The following is a 17,840-nucleotide window of genomic DNA, read 5'->3' on the forward strand; positions in this document are numbered from 1 at the left end:
CTCGACCGTTCGAAGATACACATGACCGTGTGTATATACACTCGACCGAGTGTATAGAAACCCTAATTTTTGAATTTTGCTGTTTTTGATTGTTTTGTTGAGTTCGTATCATGTTATACTGAATGTTTTGTGTAGTTTTGCTTTAAGAATGTCAGGACCAAGTAGTAGGATAAGTGGAACTTGGGAATATGATCTTGAACGTAAGAGAGCTTTGGCCAAACACAGGCCTATCCGTGTAGAGACCAAAGTTGCTGCAACCCAGTTCACTCAAGATATGTGGAAAGGTTTAGATTGTATAACATTTCTTCAGATAGGGAATCATTTCTATCCTAAGCTTATCCGAGAGTTCTATTCTAGTGTGGCCATAGAAAAGAAACATGTTCATGCTAATTTCTTTGGTAATGCCTATAAGTGGACAATAGATGACTTCGCAGATCACTTACCATTGAATTACTGGGGAGCCAAGATATATTGCCCTAGTAAAGATATTAGTAAGATCTCTAGCAAATTTGATGCGGGTGGGGTGGCTGCTCACATTACCAAGCCAGGATATGTAATTGGTTCCAATAGAATTGAGATCAGAGATAGTGATGTTAGAGATGATTTGGTGTCTAACTCGAGGATTATCAAAAGAAATGTGGTGTTTAGAGATCCATCTGAGGATTTGTTATCTGGTACTGAGGCTGTTCTGTTGTGTTATCTTATGGAACGTATCAAGGTGAATTTTAGTCAGATTGTCATTAATATCATGAAGGATGCTATGGATAATGAGGAAAAACCATTTCCCTATGCCGTCCTTTTAAATCATTTGTTTGAGAACACGAATTACAAATTGAAGCCAGTACCATAGGATGTTATTGAAGCATAATCCTTATGTTTGTGATTCAGTGGGATTATGTTTAACTATGGTTATTATGTAATTTGATAGGGCTAGCATGTTATCCTTTGAACTATGGTGTGTAATAAACATAACCTCTGAACGATATAAATGTGTGGGTATTAGTTAATGTACTTGTTATGTTTGTTTATCTGTTGATTCGTACGATTAAATAGATACCCCATGATACATGGAGGTAAATGCTTATTAGTTATATTGTTTTGAGTGTTTTTTTCCCAGATATTCACAATGTCTCAAGAGCAACAGCAGATGTCTGATGAAGAACGTGAACCACGAATTCCTTTATCTTCTGAGTTACAGGGTCTGATTGGTCGAGAAGATACAAACGTACTTGCATGTGTTGACGAAAAGGGTCCTGACGCCCAAAGAGGAGGATTTGGTCCTATTATTGCATTTTTGAAGCGTTCCAGGATCTTTAAAACTATTACTGCTGAGTGTACTCCATATAATTCTCATCAGAGAACATTTTGGGAGGTTGCTCAAGTTGTTACAGAAGATAACAGAAAGGTGATATTGAGTTCTGTCAATAACACAATTGTTCGTATTTCGGCACAGACTATCAGGGAAGATCTGGGGTTCCCGGATAATGATGACATGCCAACTGATTTGCCGATTTTGAAAGTTAAAAGGTGCTTAAAGAGATGTGGTTATACTGGTGATATAACCAAAGCTGTTAAACGTACGAAGCTTCCAAGGCAATATCGATACTTTACGTACGTTCTTCTTAGATGTTTGAGCCCGATGCAGGGCGGTTTTGACAAGATGACAGCTAAGTACAGCTCTATGTTTGTTGCGTTGGTTTTGAACGCTGATTTTAACTTTTCTCAAGTGATTTTTGATGGAATGGTTCTGAATGTTAAGAGGAAGATTCATCTGGTGTTCCCAAGGTTTCTTCAAATTATGTTGGAGAAGCAAGTTCAGGGGTTAGTGAAAATTCCTGAGGATGAGCTAAAACAGAACCATTTAAATGATCAATCATTCAACAGGTTTTTGCAGAGCCGGGTTGAGTTCCGGAGAAAGGATTAATCGGTCATCTGATTAATGAAAATTACGTGTGTCCCGAAGGTTTGAGTTGTCGTCATGAGAACAGTACTTCTGGGGATGAGACAGATATTACTATTGAAGGAGGAGAAGAGGTGAATCACCCACCGCCAAGACATATTGGCCCTCGATTAGTTGATGAGGAGAATGTTACAGTGCTTGATGAGAGTCAGGTGGATTTGGTTAAAAGGAAGCTAGCTGAAACTCCCAAGGTGTCGACAAGAGGGAGACAAAAGCGTTTGAAGATTTTGGTTAAAGACGGAAGTTCATCTTCCACAACTAAATCTCAGCCAAAGGTTTCTCCGACTGTTCAGGTTACTGGTGCTTCTACTCAAACTCCACCCACTCAATTACAACAAACTACATCTTCTCAGCAAGTTCAAGCTTCTCAACGTCCTGAGGTTGCATCAGGTGATTTGTCGGGAATAGTTAACAGGAGATTGATTCAATTGTCTGCTGATTTTGCTAAATTTCAAAAGGCTGCTGACGAAGACAAAAGGAAGACAGAAACTGAAATGTCTGAGTTGAGGAAGTTAGTTGATCGACAACAGTTGAAGATTTATGAACTAGAGAAAAATGTGGGAAGTCAAGCTGGTGAAATTTTAACTCTTCAGACTCAAAATCAAGAATTGACTGAGAGGTTAAATGAATGGGAGAAAAAGGTTGTGGTTGAAGAGGAAGATGGAGAACCTGATCCTTTTGGTACTTTTGGAGAAGCTGAGGAAGACAGGGCTGTTGAAGTTGCAAAAGGCTACACGGAGGATAACCCGCTGTATGTAACTCCTCTTTAAGTTATAACAGTTTCTGAATTTTTAGCTATGCAGGATTGTCTTAATCACACTACTGTTTACACTGATTTAGAAGAAGGGGAGATCCCTCCGGATCTCACGAAAACTGAGCAGGAATTGATGGAGCGTCTAGAGCGAGAAGCTAAGGAATATGCTGACGCTGCATCAAAAGCTTCAACTGAAGCTTCAACTTCAGGGGCTCGTAATTTTGATGATGATATGAGTGATACTGATGTTTTTGATGAAAGTGATAACAGTTTTGATGAAGTGGTTATTGAGGATGAGCCAACCTAGCCTTATCCTCGTTATGAAGGTGTTGATGATGAGTATCCAACTTTTGCTGATTATTTTCAGATGAATGATGAGCTTTTAAACAGACAGTGTAAAGAAAAGGAACAGAAAGAACAAGAAAGTGTGTTACCAGAAGGTTTCTTGCCAGTGAAGATCAACAAAGAAAAAGTTGAAGTGTTGGAAGAAGAATGGAAGATTATGATGCGGATTAGGCAGTATGTGATGAAGCCTAAGGTGGAGCCGCAATTTTTGAAGTTTATTGAGCACTGTGAGAGTTTACGTGCTAAGGGAAAGATAATTGCCTGGGCTTATATTAAATAATTTGATATATATGCGATCAAGAAAGAACATGGAGTGGATTATATCAAATCTCCATATGAGTTCAAAACGTTACCTTATTTTGAGTTTATGCAGGTGGCCAGGCTTAAGATGTTGTATCAGGATTATTGTGGAGTTCCTGATATTTTGGTTCGTAAGATAAGGAGATCATATCAGTCACCTAATTTCATAGGTTTTCGTCCTCAGTTTTCGAAGATCTCTTAACGAACGAACAAGAAAACAGGGGTCAGAAGGAAGATAGTAAAATATCAACCTGTGAGGTATATGCGGAAGGTTCCTCTGAGGAAAATGCCGCAGCACTTCAGTCCTCGTTTTCGTTGGTGGTATTATGATGAACGCTCGGAGGAAGCGGTGATTGTGTTAGCCAAGGATGGAGGAGATGAAAATGATAGTATAAGGGTTCTAGATCCAGTTTGGTTGAGAAACTGCTGTGAAGAAGATATGTTTACCCTTTACTACAATAGGATGCTGTATCGCCCAGAGAATCGTGTGCAAGCTGAACAGTATTGCAAAGTTGTTAAACTTTGCTATCTGAAGAACTGGGTGACAGATCCTTATACGGATTGATAACCGAATGCTTTATTGTAACGGCTAGGTCTTAGGGGGAGTTTGTTAGTGCATGAATCCCCAGCCGTTATCCGTTTTTATGTTTAACACGTTTCGGTTATGTAATAATGTTTACTTGAGACTATTGATTATATTTGTGTTTGTGCATACTTAATTTATCAAGTGATCAATATGTTTAAACTATACACAGTCGACCGAGTGTGTATAGACACTCGACCGACTGTGTCAGTCAGTCGACCGTGTGGACACAGACACTCGACCGAGTGTGTCTGTGTTCACTATATACACGGGTTTAGACTTCTTTGATGAGGTTACTCGTCCCATACACCCTAAGTCGTAGGTTTTCGTCTCCAGAGAACCCTAACATCATATACCACCGAAATATATCGTCTAGGAGTCGATCTAATCTAGGTTTTGCTCTAGGTTTGACCAATTCGATCCCAAAACGACCCATATCTCGGTTTAACCATTTTCTAGTGTATTCCGCCTCTAGTTTAGAGTTCAAGCGACCTAAGATCCTTAGAACAATCGTCTACAGTACGATCAATATTGGGATTTTAGTATTATCGCAGATGTGACTGTTTCCAATTTCCAGATGGTAATTCTCAACTTAGCAGTTAGTTGATTAAACCTTTAGCTGACCGTTTGTAACAAAATCACAAGATAAAATTCAATTGCAAAGATTAATTGTAACCACAACAATCAAAAATTAATTGTAAGAAGCCACGGAGGTAGTAGCCAATGTTGCACATTGTATTCATGATCATAACCAGAATATCCATAATCGCAATTCTGATTTTTATATTCGAGCTAGATGTAGCTCGTTAGATCGTGCAATGGCAAGAATATGAGACATATTGTTGAAGGTCCCAACGGGTGTGCCCAAAGGCATCAAGATCAACCCGGAGTTGTTGATATCAAGTTCGAAATTGTGTTCATGAACTTAATGGTATGATCAACATTCGGGACTTTGGTATCGCAATAGATATCGGGGCGGGTGTATTAACACGCACTACTCCATTCCATAAATAAATGAGATAATAGTAGAATTTCAATCTCATAAAATCGTAATTTGCAATGAGAGGTAAAAATATTATTTTATGAAAACCAAATCATCAATTAATGGAAACCGAATCATTAATTAATGGAAACCAAATTCTCTTGTGATCCTCTTACGTACAGTAATATTCATAAAAGAATATCTATATTTATAAGATATCGTAAAGATTGTCTTTATCAAAATTGCAATAGATAGACCCGTCTAACCAAACGGATATTTGTTGTTCGTCAACTTTGTAAATTGTAAAGACATCATCCATTAGAGTGCTCCAAACGGAGACACTTCTCCACCTTAGTCCTCAGCGTCACATTAGCGCCACATCAGCACTTTTTTCCCACTTCCTTCCCAGGACTAAACACTCTCAACCATGACACTCATTCCTTCTTCTTTTTTTTAATTTTTTATTTTTTTATTATTTCCAAATAATATTAATTTAGTTATATATATTATAAACAATAAATATGTAATAACATAAAACTTAAATTTCATATATATAGTGTTTGATTATTTGAGATAGAATTGATGAATTTGTATGAAATATGAGTATGTGTGTGTGTATGAATTTGTATGAAATATGATTGTATGTGTGTGTATGAAATTGTATGAAATTAGAGAGTATATATAGAGTTAAAAAAAGAAAAAAAAAACATTTTCATCTCCAACGGCCAAAAATTTGACCGTTGGAGTGATTTTCCCATCGTTTACTCCGTCCAGCATTATGACCAAATAGCACGAAACGGAGCACGATATGGTGGACGGCGAGCTGGGCGGACCCTTGGGCTAGGCGCTGCCAACGCCGCCCAGCAGGGCGGTTGGGTGGGCGGGGATGAGGACGGCAACAATGGGAGCACCCTTAGACTAACGCATAAAGCGTTATTTGTTGAATGATTTCACATGATTTCATAAAGCGTTATTTGTTGAAGGCATCGAGATCAGCCCGAAGGCGTTGATATTGAGTTCGTGACCCTTTGTCGCAAAAAACTTACTGGTACTATCAATATTATTTAATCGAAAGAGTATTAAGATGGGTTGTGGAGCTGTAAAAGGAACTAATGCCGATTTCCAGAAATTGTTCGTTAGCACATTAGTTAGTTTAACCTTTTAGCCGATCGACTGTATCAAACGATAAAAGCAAATAATTTTTTGAGCAACAATTAACTCTTAAAGTTAATGGTTACGACCCACAACGGGCGGTGGCCAATAAAACTCGTGATAATGTATTGCATCACCCCAATTATATAATTCTTTTTAATTGATCGCAATATCTAATGCATGTAAACTATTAAATCAATATGATTAATAAACATATTAGAGGAATATTCATTTGAGTCCATAAATTAAGTTGAGATTCAAGAGACCAATGAGAGCGCGACATGTGTCGTGAAAATCACATGTGATTGGAAAAAAAATTCAAAATTTTTTTTTCGAAAAAAAAATTTTTAAATTTTATTTCCGAATTTTTTTTTTAAATTTATTTTTTTTACAATCACATGTGATTTACCTGCACAATCACATGTGATTGAATTGTACAATCACATGTGATTGGATTTGCCATGCATAATCACATGTGATTGGGTTTACAATCACATGTGATTGACATGCATAATCACGTATGATTTAAAAAAAATAAAAAAAAAAATTTGAAAAAAAAAAATTTCAAGAAAAAAAAATTTCGAATTTTTTTTTTCAATCACATGTGATTTTCGCGCCACATGTCGCGTTCTCATTGGTCCCTTTGTTTTCAAGCAAATTTATGGATGCAAGTGATTACAACTCAAACATATTAATAAAACTTACAGCTATGGGTGAATTAGAATCACGAGCTAGTTTTCTGATGATAACCACGAGACTTTGCAGTTGGGTTCCACGGATAGCGCCATTTGATCGAACATAAATCTGCGGCTAGGGCGAGAAGTATGATCGAGTGCAAGTGAGGGGTTTTAAATGTCAGCGGCGTTAACACTCCGGTCATCTGTTACCGTGGATAACCCTTATTGAGATGATGATCTACGAAAGGGTGGTTATGGCTGACGCCGGAGTAATCGCCGGCGAGGGAAAAACCCTACAAGAGGTGTAGGAAAAACCCTAGGTGAGGGGCTTTACGCCGTACCTCATAGATTGTAGAAGATCGTTATGATGTTATTCCGTTAGAGGATATCATTCCGTCTTCGATTGTTGATCCGTAGAGGATGTTGTGATTGATAGATCGTTATCACATGTTGTAGGATCCATAAAGGATGTCTTGAATGAATGAGGTAAGGGTTATATTTACAGTGAAACTCTAACCCTAAAAGCCCCTTAATTCATTCTAGACCCTTCCCAAATAATAGCCATAAATAAAGGAATTATGGTTAGGAAAGGATTACAGTTAATTAAGGATAAGATTTCTTCTTGTGCAACAAGTAAAGCTGTGTGCACCCCTTTGATCGTCTGGTGCACCCCTTCTAATTGCCTGGGTGCACCCCGTGTGGGCGCACCATGTGTGTGCGCACCTCATCTGGGCGCACCGTCTTTTGGGCGCACCCTAGGGTTAGAGCAAGACTTTAATTAGTAAACGTGTGCAAGCACGTGATACGCATGAGCGCCTAATGCGGAAATAGGGGAATCATCAATATATATATATATATATATATATATATATATATATATATATATATATATATATATATATATATATATATATATATATATATATATATATATATATATATATATATATTTGTAATTTTTGTGTTTTCTCCTATTTGCATATTAAGAGACTCTAAAAAGATATTTATTTCGCATTTTTTTTTTTAATTTTGCTTATCTCATTTTAAACTTATCCCGTTTCTATCCGTTCGTGTTAAAAATTCAATCTAAACCCTAAACCCTAATTCCTAAACCCTAATAGTTAAACCCTAATTTTTAGCTCCTAATTTCTAAACCCTAATTTTTAAACCCAAAAAAAAAAAAAAAAAAAAAAAAAAAAAAAAAAAAAACTTAGAAGCAAAACATTCATTGCAATGAATGTTATCATTTATTTTTTCGAGCGTTTTCCCGTCAAAATAATAACATTCATTACGAAGTGTCTTTTAAATCTTTATATTTTTCATGTAATCTTAATGTCTAAAAAAAAAAAAATTCAAAAAAAACGAAAAAAAAATTACTACCCACGGTTTACCCCAAAAAAGTGCTTCCCTTTTGATTAAAACAATATATATATATATATATATATATATATATATATATATATATATATATATATATATATATATATATATATATATATATATATATATATATATATAATGGTAGGATCAATGGGGAAGTAACTAATTTTGGGGAAACGGGGGGAAGCAATTTTTTTTTATCTTTATTGAAAAACTTTGTTCACGAACATTATATATTGGATGAAAATATGAACATTTAAAAAAGACACTTTGTGATAAATATTTTTATTTTGACGGGAAAACGCTCGAATAAATAATATATAACAATTATCATATTTTTCGAACGTATTTTGAGGGTTTAGAAATTAGGGTTTAGATATTAGGGTTTAGAAATTAAGGGTTTAGATTTAGGATTTAGATTGAGTTTTTAACACGAATGGTTTAGAGTTTAGGGTTTAGGGTTTAGTGTTTTGGGTTTACATTAAACCCTAAACTCTAAATCGGGCTAAATTTTAACAAAAAGTACTTCACAAAACATGAAGAAAAAAAACGTTCGAAGATTAACATTCTTCACGATCAATATTATCTTGAATGTTATTTTTGTCAATCGTTTTTCCGCCCAAATAATAACATTCATCACAAAGTGTCTTTTTTAAATGTTCATATTTTTGTGTGATATTGATGCCTGGAAAAACAAATTCGAAAATAACGAGAAAAAAAACGGCTTCCCCCCGCTTCCCCCCAATTGGTTACTTCCCCATTGATCCTACCCCTATATATAGTGAAGGGATCTAGGGAGAACTAAGGGTGGTAGAGAACCCATATAATCCACAGATTGAGCTCAATTTGCACACAGATTGAGTAAATCTGCACATAGATTAAGTTTCAATCTGTGAGTTCTCTGAGTTCTCTTCTACCCTTAGTTCTATCTAGATCCTCACCAATATATATATATATATATATATATATATATATATATATATATATATAGGATCAAGGGGGAAGTAATCAATCGGAGGAAGCGGGGGGAAGTAATCAATCGGAGGAAGCGGGGGGAAGCAAATTTTTTTTTTTCATTTTTTGAAAAAACTTGGTTCACGAACATTATAGATTGGATGAAAATATAAACATTTAAAAAAGACTCTTCATGATGAATGTTATTATTTAGGCGGAAAAACACTCGAAGAATTAATATATTTCGAGCGTATGTTGAGGTTTTAGATATTAGGGTTTTTAGAGTTTAGATATTAGGGTTTATAGGGTTTAGAAATTTAGGGTTTAGGGTTTAGATTTAGGGTTTAGATTGAGTTTTTAAGACGAACGGTTTAGAGTTTAGATTTTAGGATTTTGGGTTTAGGGACTAAACCCTAAACCCTAAACTCTAAATCGGGCTAAATTTTACTTCACAAAACATGAAAAAAAAAAAAAAAAAAAAAAAAAAAAAAAAAAAGGTTAACATTCTTCACGATCAATATTATCTTGAATGTTATTTTTGTCGATCGTTTTTTCCGCCTAAATAATAACATTCATCATGAAGTATCTTTTTTAAATGTTCATATTTTCATCCAATTTATAATGTTCGTGAACAAAGTTTTTTCAAAAAACGAAGAAAAAAAATTTGCTTCCCCCCGCTTCCCCCGATTGATTACTTCCCCATTGATCCTGCCCTTATATATATATATATATATATATATATATATATATATATATATATATATATATATATATATATATATATATATATATATATATATATATATATATATAGTGAAAGGATCTATAGAGAACTAGAAGAGAACTAGAGTATGTATAGAACTCATAGAACTCATAGATTTAACTTCAATCTATGTGGAGATTGAGCTTCAAAAAAAAAAACTGAAAAAAAACATTCAAACTGCACAAAAAAAAATCAATCTACAAAAAAAAATAAAAAAACTGAAAAAAAGTCAATCTGCAAAAAAAAAAACTGCAAAAAAAGTCAATCTGCACAAAAAAAATCAATCTGCACAGAAAAAAAGTAAATCTACAAAAAAAAAAAAAAAAACTGCCAAAAAAAGTTAATCTGCACAGAAAAAAGTCAATCTGCAAAAAAAAGTCAATCTGCACGCAGATTGACTCAATCTGTACACACAAAAAAAAGTCAATCTGCACAGAAAAAAAAAGTCAATCTGCAAAAAAAAAAAAAATAAAATAAACTGCAAAAAAAGTCAATCTGCACGCAGATTGACTCAATCTGCACACAAAAAGTCAAATCTGCGCAGGAAAAAAAAAGTCAATCTGCAAAAAAAAAAAAAAAAAAAAAAAAAAAAAAAATTGTCAATTGGAGATTGACTTAATCCGCACGAGTTCCATGGGTTCTCTACTACCTTTGGTTCTCCATGGATCCTCACCCTATATATATATATATATATATATATATATATATATATATATATATATATATATATATATATATATACTCCGTATATATTATGAAGAGTTTTACAGTATGATGAGTTGAAGGGTCTGAATTGGATCTGATGACTTAAACCTGAAGCTGTCTACCTGTCTAATTTATGGGTTGTAGTAGTAGTATCATACTCCGTAAAAAGTAAAAACACATACAAACAGTGGAAATGTGGTGCATGTGTGTGTGTATTTTGTCCTCTATTTTCTGTTACAGTGTTTGTTTTCATTTCTTTTCAATCGACACTCATGTAAAGACATACACTATCCCATCTCACTTATTGTTCAAATAGTGTCATCCAAATTCTATACTTACTTTTTTATTTTTAGTTATTACTATTATTTTTTATTTTTTTAGAGTCGTCTCATTAATTTAGAAGGTTACGTTCGAGATATAAAACAAACATTCTAAAAAATTAAACTTTTCAATACATGTGAAAATTAAATATTACTGAAAGTAATTAACAAACAAAAAATTATCAAAGAAACTAAATTAATATGTAGATTTCTTTTTTTTAATGGCCAAAATTTTCAAATAGTTGTCAACTCTTAGCAACTTCAATTTGTTGAAAACTCTTTTTAATCAATACTCTTCAATATGTAGATTTCTTTTATCTAATGGCCAAAATTTTATAAATATAAATACCCCTAGCAAATTGCAAGAACACGAAAACAAACAACCAACTTTAAGTATAAAAGGTGTATATTTAGCAGGGACACATCGACCAAGTGTTTTCTTTGAAAACTCATCGAATCCACTCGAAAAGAGTCGGATGCCTGAAAAATTGCCTCCACTGGGTCCCCACAAATGTGACATGATCAATCATCATCTCACTGCCACAAGAGTTGTAAATTCTTTACGCAAGTGAGGCTTAAACTTGCTCCTATTTTAAGTTCAAGCTTTCACATGGCGAGTCCAACCTTTAAAGGTGTACCACTTTATAATGGCTTTGATAGCCACAAATTCCAATTTATATTACAAGAACTACTTGAATCCAAACAAAAGAAATGATGCGGATCGAGTCAAACATCACGTGCTTTTTCGTTGTGTTTGGGACCGAAAATAGTCGCATTGCAAAATCTCCAAATATGCCATAAAGTAGAAACGATAATGACATATACCCTGTTTTTAATCTCCTTGTTCTCATGTCATGCAACGAACCATGATTGTAACTACTCGTCCCAAATCGGCTAGAAAATGAAAGTTTGGGTCCCTATGAGTTTAAAATTGTGGCTAACTAAGATCTCCCACCATGGTTTTAGTTGAAACTTGGAGATACCTAGTTAGTCCACTGCTTTAGCTTGTGAGAGCCGATTGTCTCTCCAGTTGTGACGGGCACTAGGCTCGTGCATCTCTTGGGGCCGATTTGATAGTCGTTTCAGTTGATATCAGAGCTAGGTTCCTCTCGGTGTGTGACAAACACTCGATTCGTACATCTCCTGGGGTATCCTCACGGGGTGTGACGAGCACAATGCTCGTGCAGCTCTTGAGGCATGGATCATAGGTATTGATTATATTTCGGCCTGACGAGGACGTCAGGAATTTAAGTGGAGTTTGTAACTACTTATCCCACATCGGCTAGAAAATGAAAGTTTTGGTCCCTTGTAAACTTAAAAGTTGTGACTAACTAATATCTCCCACCATGGTTTTAGTTGAAACTTGGAGTTATCCGATTAGTCCACTAATTTAGTTTGTGAGAGGCGATTGTCTCTTGAGTTGTGACGAGCACTAGACCCGTGCATCTCTTGGGACCAGTTTGATGGTCGTTTCAATGATATCCACTCATTCCAATTAGTACACACATGAAACCGAACATCCGAACTTCTTTCTCCTGACCTCCCCTAAAGAAGGCAGGCCACCAACCGCTGGACCACATCACAACTTCAGTGATTGCGTGTTGATACCGCAAATAGTGCAGCCAGCTCTGTCTTCTACTTCTATACCTATTACCGAGAAAGAAGTTTAGATGACAAACGATCTAAGACAATCCTCCAAACAAATACATTTACCTAACGTAAATGTACTGTACTTCTATACCTCCTTCTCATGCCAATATACAATTAATCGTAAAATTTGAACAATAGTTATAGGACCAATAATTTATCAATACAATTACACTGTTACGATACAATAAATCTCAATAACATAAATTAGTTTGTATTTACACTGTTACGATACAAGTTTAAAATAGCATAAGAAATGAGCACCGGAATAAGCTAACACGTCTATTCTATTTATACTAATAAACTAACACTTGTATTTTATTTTATACTGACAAACCAAGGTTTGTGGAATAACAAATTTCGCGTTTGATTATTTCTTCCAAAATCAAGCCAAATCCCTTCAATTGTCAACTTGTAACCTCTTAAAAACTGACAATCGAAAACACGACCATTTTTTTATCAACCACCCTAGCCTAGGCGGTGACATTGGTCTCGTCTCCACCACTTACCCACTTTGACCCCCAATTTGACCCGAACCTGTTTTGGTCTTAAAGAAAATCAATCAGAAACTTTTACCAAACTATACAGGAAACATCTACAACTTACAACCAACATGTCAAAGATGTAAACATACTAGTTTCATACACGACTAACTCTTAAACATAAGTTCGCCACTTCACTTGCAAGGTTCAAAACATACATATCTAAGACCATGGTCAGCATGAGTAAACATGGCATCAATATACAAGACACTGCATCTCAGTTGTGGTATTTTCTAACCCAAAAGTTGGCATTTTACAATCACCTTCATACAAGCTAGGAGCTGCGAAAAGAAAGAAAAAAAAAAAAAAAAAAAAAAAAATTAATTCTACACTCCAAATTAAATCTTCAACCAACAACCTACTCCATTAACTTACCTTTACCTTTAGAGGTCTCCGAGCTTATAAGATAAAAACAATCAAAACTTAAGCTCGAAAGCTTAGTGAATCCAACCCATATACAATTAACTAGCCATACATATAAATCAAATACCATTAAATCAAATACCAATAATTAAATTTCTCGACAAACAACATAGCCATACATATAAATACCTAATGTACACCGGCCGGAAGAACTCACGCTACAACCCATATACATAACTTTTACTAAACTACTTTCGAGCAAGCCCAAAAACTCACCCAACAAGATTGCTCATTCTTTCTTTCTAACTTAAATACTCGTGTGCAAGCCGAAAATCTCGCGCTACAACTTGCACGCCTTTACTTTTCATAAATTAGGATACGAGCCGGAATACTCACATAACAACTCGCATCCTTGAATCTTACACCATAATTACTAAAATCATATAAGTAAGAATTCTTAACTTACATACACAACACTTCCACAAATTATCAACTTCACATACCTTAAGCTTCTTAAGTTCATTAAATGAACTTAACAAGGTATGTGGTGGTCTGCGCGTTTCGAGCGGAGTTGTTTTAGTGTATGTAGCAGAATTCGCTGTCGAGATATACTACTTATTTACACAGGGATACAATAAGGATAGCAAATCAAAAGTATACTATTGTTATTTTTTTCATACATTCATTATATATAAAAGAAAAGATAAATGAAATTATGTTCTTGGTTTACCAACAGAGAGATTTTGATCCTGCAGAAGCAACATACTCTTTAGCACTATGTATGTAATGATACACCTGCGCACAATCAGACGAAAATGGGAGCAGCTAATTCAATTAAAAAATATATACTACATGTAATTAAGCAACATGGACACGATGCTTTTTCCCCATAACTTATCAACGTTGCTTTCAGTTTCCTATAACTATGACCTATAGTGAATACTAGCATACATTTGGTAAGAATTCAATCAAACCAATAACAGTAGTTTACTATTATTTTGTAAAAGGACATATAGACAGACTACACCTGAATGTTAATGTAACTTTTCTTTGATAACACCATAGTTTTATAGGATCAAAGAGTGTGTGCCTCTAAACATTGTGATCTTTCATCCTCTTTTTACTTTACTTATCTGCAGATATTTCACTACCTAATAGCCCAACATCACTCTCTTGGCATTACATGGTTCATTTATATATGTTGCTTAAGGGTATATAACATTTTTCTGAATTTGATAACGACTAAAAAGGAATGATGTGCATATGGTTTCAATCAACATCTATACCATTTGATGCTGCAGGTGACCTGACCCATAGCTTCCGGGACAATTTTATTTTAATACACAACATAGTAACTAAAAATAGGGCAACCGAAGTAACTGCAACTGTAAATATTATTTACAACAGTAAATATTATTTTAGTGAAACGTGAACCATACATAAACATACATACCAACTGGATGTATCGGAGAGTCAAATATATATGCTCGAATTCATACAGAGATAGGTACCATGTCATAAAACTGAAACAACAATTATTGACAATGAACCAAAACAGTGAAAACATAAACAGATCACTCCTATGGTTAAGCATTACTAGATTCAGCTGCTACTGTAGTGCACAACTACAAAACACGTAATATTTGAAAAACGGCATGCTAAGTTGTAGGTATATATATCATTAAATGTAACAGCACAGATATATTGACAATGCATATACACTATATATGCATGAATTCATACATAGATAGCTAACATGTCATAAAATTGAAATAGTAACTATTGACAATGAACAAAAACAACGCAAACATAAACATTAGTGGGTACTTTCAGAAATGAAATATCATAATAAGTATCTTTACAATCCGAAAACAACAAACACTTTTACTATCATGCATAGCAGAGCAACTAATTTCTAAAATATCTACACGACTGAATAAAATAACTATACTTCTGCACTTACTCAAAAACTATGCATACTAGAAAACCAATTACAGAGTTTATCATAGTTTATCACATTCATTTTTTATCTGTAATACCAATTTGAAATTCTTGACTGTAGAATAAAACAAATGATATAAAACATTAAAATGCGACACAAACGTGCAACAACATATCAAACACGGTAAAACACGTATGGAACAAACATTCAATAAATAGAGAATTTACTTAAAATAACACGCATAATATAAAATAAATAACAAAAAACAACACAATACATTACCGTTTAGAAGACAAAACACAAACTGCAGACTCGAACTTCACCAAATTTCCACCAACAACCTGAGAATAACACATAAAGAATGGATTTTACACAATAAGTAATTTTGTGTTCGCATTCTATTGGTGGTAATTTGGTTATTTTGTGTTTTTTTTCGTTTTTGTTCAATTGATTTTAGTGATTATACACACTGATTAACCTGTATATTAGCAAAATAACAGGTTTAACAGAGTTAGCAACACTGAACTTTCTCATTTTACCTTTCGTTCCTTGTTTTATCCATTCCAAGACCTTTTCATATTTCCATCTCTGTAAAATACATTCATTCATAAGTCGAAATCAAAGAGTTAAACCTACTAAATCAAAATAAATTCTAAAAACCATAAAAATTCATTCAATAATATACATTCATTCATATGTCGAAAGTAATAAGATAATCCTAAAACCTAAATCAAAATCAATTCAAAAACCAATAAAAAACAAACTGATATGGATATTTTAAGTTTAAACAAATCCTTATTATTACTTTTCGAAATAAAAAATAAATCGAAAATAATAAATCAATCTCATTTAATATAAATCAGAAACAAATATTATATCATACGTTCCATCGCTACCGCCGGAAGATTCATTAATAAAAAAACAGCAAAAACCTTAATTTGATGTTAAAGATGACTTTTTACAAACCCTGATTTTAGGGTCAGATTTACTCCATATTGCATACTATTTTTTTCATGGGCAGAGTCGAAATTTTTTAGATGGATTCATGAATGGATAATTGGTCGGATCATAGGTTAAACAGTTTCTACAGTAAAAACCGAACATACAAACCATAAAGATCACTTCATTTTTACGTGATTCAGAATATATATATAAACACACTTATATTTACAACCATTAGACTCCTTCATCACCACCACAATAAGAAATGCATAAGCACAACAACATACAAATTTAGTTGTGCTTACTACTAAACTTACACATACAAAATCATCACAAATTACACACTAACTTCTTATCCAATATCCTTCAACTTACCTTATGTTCAAATCATAATTTTAGGAATCGTGGCTCAATTATAACTAATAACATGCCTATACTTACCCACATATCAAGCTTCAACATGAAACAACTTCGACATTATATATGCCTTCACTATCATCTCAAGCAAATCATAAACAATCATATACACAAGAGAACATACGTAGTTGTACTCAACTTGAATGTAATCGTTCTTTATTAATGCAGATCCATTTTCGAAACTTCACAATATCATCTATCCACACTATCTATATCACGATTTAAAATCTGGATAGTTTGAACACCCTATGATTCTTTAAAACTTAATCTGTGAATTTAATTTTGTGGAAACTAGATTCGCAAAGCTTAATAATAGTTCCAATCTCATCAAAAACCAACTTACGGTTTAATTTATATGAAATGATATTTACAAAACTGATCCATTTCTGCACTACCACTCCCTGGGCAGCTGTAGTAAACAACAGTTTTGACATACTTAAACTTCATTTCAGGTGTTGAGACCAAATTCATTTCAAACTTGTTTCATAAACCTTTTTTAATGACTACTTGCACGCTCCGTTGTAGTATGTACTTTTACTTAATCAACCAAACTATCATCATCTATTTCATCCAAATTATCATCATCCATGAAATCAGAGAACTTAGACTCAAATAATCATTATTAACTACACATTATCACCCTTTAACACAAAACCACTAACCAATTTAGTTAAGAACTTCATACCTCAAAGTTGGGGTTTCATCAAAACTCAATTAAGCTTCAAAGAAGGATGAATTGAAGGAACTAACAATGAATAGAGGGAGAAATTAAGATGAAATTACTTGATTAAATTCCCCCCTTTTCTCTCTTGCGTCGCGCACCTCCACCAGGCACCAACATTTCATTTTTTTCATTTAGTGAATAAAATATTGCTTTTTTTTTTTTTTTTGCCAAAAAAACTAGAACTATATTAATATCATAGGCATTTCATCAAAAAGATGACGCCTAAACAAGATACAACCCAACCGAAAACAAACGACCAACCTTACAACATCAATCGACTACGGAAACGAAAATGAACCAACCTAACGAAACCAATCCCAAGACATAATAAAAAGATAAACGAAACAAACAACAAAACCATCCGAATAAAGAAACAACCAAAACAACC

At 33.9% G+C, this 17,840-nt stretch overlaps 1 long non-coding RNA gene across 1 annotated transcript; it reads right to left on the reverse strand.

The window, feature by feature from the left end:
• Nucleotides 1–13,401: 13,401 nt before the first annotated feature.
• LOC139892855 (uncharacterized) lies at nucleotides 13,402–17,591 on the reverse strand. The gene is made up of 4 exons (XR_011774269.1): nucleotides 17,414–17,591; nucleotides 15,909–15,957; nucleotides 15,652–15,710; nucleotides 13,402–14,222 (listed from the first exon to the last, which is right to left on the reverse strand). It is a non-coding gene; the product is annotated as an uncharacterized lncRNA (long non-coding RNA).
• Nucleotides 17,592–17,840: the final 249 nt, after the last annotated feature.

Source organism: Rutidosis leptorrhynchoides, chromosome 2 (assembly GCF_046630445.1).
Source record: "Rutidosis leptorrhynchoides isolate AG116_Rl617_1_P2 chromosome 2, CSIRO_AGI_Rlap_v1, whole genome shotgun sequence".
NCBI classification, from domain to species: domain Eukaryota; kingdom Viridiplantae; phylum Streptophyta; class Magnoliopsida; order Asterales; family Asteraceae; genus Rutidosis; species Rutidosis leptorrhynchoides.